The sequence below is a fragment of the Danaus plexippus genome, chromosome 14, assembly GCF_018135715.1.
Source record: "Danaus plexippus chromosome 14, MEX_DaPlex, whole genome shotgun sequence".
In the NCBI taxonomy this organism is placed as follows: Eukaryota; Metazoa; Arthropoda; class Insecta; order Lepidoptera; family Nymphalidae; genus Danaus; species Danaus plexippus.
In genome coordinates this window covers 431,586-437,585 of record NC_083546.1, presented here as the reverse complement: position 1 = coordinate 437,585, position 6,000 = coordinate 431,586, and positions in this window count along the sequence as shown.

Sequence of the window (6,000 nt, the reverse complement as noted above, 5' to 3'; positions counted from 1 at the left end):
TCATGATGGAATACACCTACAACGAGATTATTAAAATAATGCATAATTAAAAACTGTCTTAGTTTAATGAACGGCGCAAAGTTATACGAGTTAGTGAGCGGCTATTGTTAATGCTACTAGTCCGAGACGCCAGCTGCGCCAGATCTTACTTATTTTCTGATGGACAAAACATTTAAAATAGGTTAGTATTAGCGTCTACAGTAAACGTATTCATATCTGCTACTTTATACCGTCGGCCAATTCTCAGGTACAGATAAGTAAAAATTGTATTCGCTTTACATATAGTCTGAGGTCTGATTTTTTCGTATGTTTCAAGAAATATTGTAAACAATTTAAAATTAATACTGACAGACACCTTTTGTTGACAGATTTTTTCCAGATATTAAATATCGGCAACAAAACACTCTGACTTACAGTCTGACATTTGATTTTGAAATTTAATATTTGCTAATTACTGGGCTATTTAAATGTATTGTCGCTAGACCAATCCTAGGAACCAAGTATCCACCATCCACTATCCATCCGTCCAGTACACATGATAATTAAGTATCATTTTTAACAGCATATCATTCATATTATCATTCAATGAAACCTTTTAAAAATAATTGAATTATTTAATATAATTTAATTTTTCAAACCTTCGCAGAATAATGCTAAAATCATGAGATTTTTTTGTTGCCGATATTTGAAGTTTCGGAAAAAATCCGCAAACAGAAGCTGTCTGTCCGTATTCATTTTAAATTGTTTACAATAATTCCTGAAACATACGTAAATATCAGATCTCAGACTACAATATGTAAAGTGAGTACAATTTTTCCTTGTGGCACCTGGTACCTCAGCATCGGTTGTAGGTATAACCTAGCAGATACATATATTTACGTTTACTGTAGACACTAATACTAGCTTATTATAAATGTTTTGTCCATCAGAAAATAAGTAAGGTCTGACGGCCCTGGGATCTTGCTCTATAATAGTTCAAGAAATACCATTACAGCTTTGTACAGAAAGGTATTTTGTACTAAGCTCTGGTCTCCAACTTCGCGGTTACTATTTTTTAATTGTATTTTTTCTGCTTTTGGCAACAAAGAAGACTTTTTAAAAATCTCTTCAGCCGTTTCTAAGATAAATATGTTGCAAATAATGTCTTTGTTCTAAAAAATTCCTCCCAGACTTTATGGTGCCCGTATTTTAAATAATAAATTACGTTCTAATAAGGAGAAATATAAATAAACTCTCAATAGTCATTTGTGCCCGTCTTCGATTTGCATCACATAAAGGAGCCTTAAAGGGCCAGCTTAACAAGAATGTCATTTATATGCTGGATGCTGGAGCAATTTGAGCTGCATCTAACGCACACCTTATAAAGAACTTGTCAATTTATTGGAGCCGATGTATGCGTTCACGTGAGACCACGAGGTCTAGTTTTCTGCTTGTTATTTTGCCTTTAACATCTCATGCTCCGCGTTTTATTGTTTATAAGAAATGCTCACATCTTCTACACTCCCGATTTGATTCACCAAAACGAATAATTTAAAAGAGGACAGTTGAATCTGATTTCTCGTAAGACGTACACATGTAATAGTTGTCTGAAGTTATATAAGTTTTGGAAATACATATTATGCTGATAATAATAAAATTCATCCATAACCCCATGTTTCAGCTTTTTCCATGTTCATATATGTATATTATAAATGACAACATTTAATGCAAATTCCACAATGCGTCAAGGAAAATAGGAACGCGGAAGCATGCAGCCTAGCCACGGGTTCAATGACACTGAGCTGATTTCAAATCTACTTACTTTATCTGAATCATATATTTTATAGGACCTTATTATTTAGCAGCCCGAAGTTGTACTGAATGGGAGAAGCTGGTTCAAACGTAAAGAATTAAATAGAAGGAATCTAATATATTCCCATTTTGTTAAACTTAGAAATAGCATTGAATGTTAAATTCATTATAAGAGCCTGTAAATTTGTGAACCGTTCCGATTTTGTGTACGCCATATTACTATGAGAGTGTGTTTGTGTCTTGCTGTGTATATAAACCGCAATCTAGTTATCTGTTTTGTAGACGCAATATCTTTTGTTTCACAACAATATTTTTATTAGTTCTGTGCCTGCTTCGAACTTGTCTCGCTGTCACCTTAACACCATTAGTTTCAATGTTTTCTAATAGATTATAAGTGAAAAACTTCAAATAGTCGATAAATACAGTCAATCAGGAGTATTATAGAAACAATTTCTAAGGAACTATCACTAACACATTAAGCGTGAAGTCGTAACAGTTAAAGTCGTGTTCCTATTACTATTCGTAAAGATCAGGGTGAAAGAAACTGCCTTATTTTCAAAATATATAAGATTGTACAAACATAGACTAAAATTTTATAATTTAAAATAATTTAAATCTAACAGACTCTTACAAGATATATAAATTGCAAAAAAAAAATTTCAAATAGTATGAATAATGCGGTAACAAACAATTCAACAAAGAACGTGAAGTATAGTATTTATAATGTTTTTTCTACGTCGCAATAATTCAATACTATAAATAAGTTTGTAAAGCTGTCTCTTCAATAATTCATCCCGCATTCGTTCTAAGAGTTCAAGGAGAAAGTATTCAATTTAATGAAAATAAATATCGCCACTGAAGACTTTACAATACTGAACATTAAGATTTTTAGGTACGTTATAAAAAAGCTAATTTGTCACTACAACCACCGATTTATAAACGGACCTTATTCATACAGCCGATTTCATTTTTTATCACTGTAATGTCTGAATAAATGAAAAAATTTTTTTTATATTCTATAACTTCTCACTATATGACGTTTGACAGAACAAAGACTATTTCTTGCTTTAGTTTTTAAACTAAATTATCCGACAAATATTACAGATTGTCTTATATTAATGAAGTGAGTGATTGAGTGAGTGTAATAAGGAATAATTCTAAAAAAATCCACTTCTTATATACGTAGCGCCTTATATACGTGGTGTCATGTGTTTTCTTATTAGTATTAATAAAGCTTTACATTGACAGGTTTTCACAAATCTGCACATGTAAAGTAGTAATAATCATAAAGTAGGTAATTCAATGAGAAACTGGCAACACTAAACCTAACACCGATAAAAGACTCAAGCTAACTTGGTCTAGGTTAAAACAAATTTTTACTAAGGGTAATGTATAGACTGATACATCAGCTTTCATAGACGTTATACTATTGGTTTCTGCTGGAAACTTACCTTGTTTGACAGTTTCTATTTTGAAGTGCAAACTGGAGCGTTTGGTCACTTAATAAAACTTATGACTGTCATACAACACACGACTGATATGCACACAATTTTTACATGGAATACCTTATATTGAAATAAATATGAAATAAAAATTTATTAAAATTAAATATTGAAAATTACCTGACAAAATGAGGTTGTCAGACAAACTTTAATAACAACGTGAATAATTTGAAACATTTGGCTTTAATCTGTTCAAGTTATTGGCTGCTTTTTTAAAGCGACGGAATTGGTTTTTCCGCAAATATTTTCTTATTGGACGGACGCAATAAAACAAAATAAGTCGATATATTATCAATGACAATGATTTTCATAATAATATTAATAAATAAAAAGTACGAATTAACCAATACAAAGTTATTTTTTAGATGTCCTGCATCCTCGTGTTATTAAACGAGACCGGAATACATTAAGTATAGATAATACAAACCCTCAATGAAACACACTGGACGATTAAAACACTTATCATATTATTTTTAATATTCAATACCAAAATCAATATAATTTACTTTTATAAATCATTATTGCTTAGACAAAATATAAACAGAATAGTCCTTAAAAATTTACGAATGAAACAATATAAAAGCTTAATAAAATTAAATTAAGAAAACATTTGACACTTTGATTCTTGTCTTTTAGTTGTGTCAATTTGGCACATGACAGCCCGCCAATGACATTTGGATTGTAAAACATGGTAGAGATTTTTTTATTACGATTTAAATTATAAAAATTAATAATTAAATATAACTATGTAGATAACTTAATGCCCATAAATTTTAAAGAATTTAATAAAAATTACAGATTCTTTATTTTTATAATTTTTATCTCTATCGAATGAATATCTAAAATAAATTGAAAATATATCTCAAAATAAATAGCGTAATAGTAAGAAAATACACGAAATATCCTTAATAAATATTTCTATATTAAAGACGATCGATTTCTCCCCCAGTGTGTTTAAGGTTTTTTTAAAACTCGCCGTATTTCTAACGAAGCCAGCTCCTTCTTCAGCACCAACCAGTTGTCTCTTATTAGAAGTTATTATGGACTAGTTTTTTTCCCCGGCGCGCCACGGGTCGTTACATTATAAACGTGAGAAACATCGGACAATAATTAAACGAATAATAACGTATATGTTGGTGTTTAAATTATATTATTAATCAAAATTGTCATGCATTTCCTCGTTATTACGATTTAAAATGTGAAAAAAAAACTATTCTATTAGTACTTGAATTTCTTTCTAATTAGAAAACAATAATTCAAGAAAACTAAAACTTTCAAATAAACTATTAATATATTGTCATTTACAACTAACACCAAATGACAGCGGATTCCTAAAACGTTTCGTTCCTGCTCTTTATATACATTATCTTGAAACGCATAATTTAATTGACAATAATGAGAATATTTTTGATATTAATTCTTTAGAAAGTACTTTAAAACTATGGTAAGTTAGATATATACAAACACGTGTTTAGTTTGTAAGTTAGGTGAATATATGATTACTAATTATAAATGTTTAAACTATTATTTTCATATTTAACATTTAAATTGTAATTAAATCTTAATATCTTAAACCTGCCACAAACTTCTTTCATTTAAATTATATATAAAGACTATTTTTAAATATAAATAATTTAAATTTTACATTATTTTAATATTTATTATTATTATTTTCAAAATTGATCGAAAATTAGTCGAGTGTCGCCAGCAATTATCACTCGATGTTTACATAGACGAAGCGCGGGTGAACTCACAGGGAGGACCGACGCTCACACCGAACTGTAATCATCAACGTCTTCATGAATATTATAATAATAATTAAAATTTATAAAACGTACATACTAAACATCTATGAAGATGCCTTGAGCTTAGTGTAAATGGTCATAAAATTATGTTATGATAATAAAATCGAATCTAACATATCAAGGAAGTGATAGTTGTCAATAATTATAATTATAAAGAATATATATAAAATGATGAGGTCTCTAAATTCCTAAACGTGTAATGTCGTCCGGCTGTCAGTACTCGGCGCACACACACACAGACCGGTCGTGTCGCTACACAGTGTACACACTCACACACAGGCGCGCGGCCAACGTCCCTTAACTTGGTACGGAACGATGGTTATGTTTTATTTATACTTTCTTAGTTCGCGGGATGCGGCCATAGAGACGCTGCTGAAAATTTTCTTAAATAATTACTTTTTATGACATTATATTAAATACGAGTGTTACTCACAAGGATAGATTATTTCTTACGAATATTAATGTTGCAAATATTGGTAATTTTAAAATTATAATTTAGTTTGTTTTTATTCTAAGTTTCGGTTCTTTTTGTTACCATTATCACTAAACTTTCATTTCTATTCTCTACTCCGGTCAGAATAACGATGAAGTTATTTTTTTAATATTTAAGAATGTATACACTTAAACAGTAGTACTTAATTCAATAACAAAGTTAAAATGTTAAAATGCCTAATAGACGACAGACCGGACCGGTCAGGATGTCTTTATAACGTCACAATAAATACAAGAGGAATTTTAACCGAACAGTCGGATCGTAAACTAAGAACTAGGAAGATATAAACAAGCCGCAAGCGAACCATTCAAATATGAATGTGAGATAAATTTTCTAACGAATAAAACTCACGTGCGACTCTCTGCGCTCAATTTCGCGGCGGCGTTAGGAGCACGTCTGTGTACGGGCT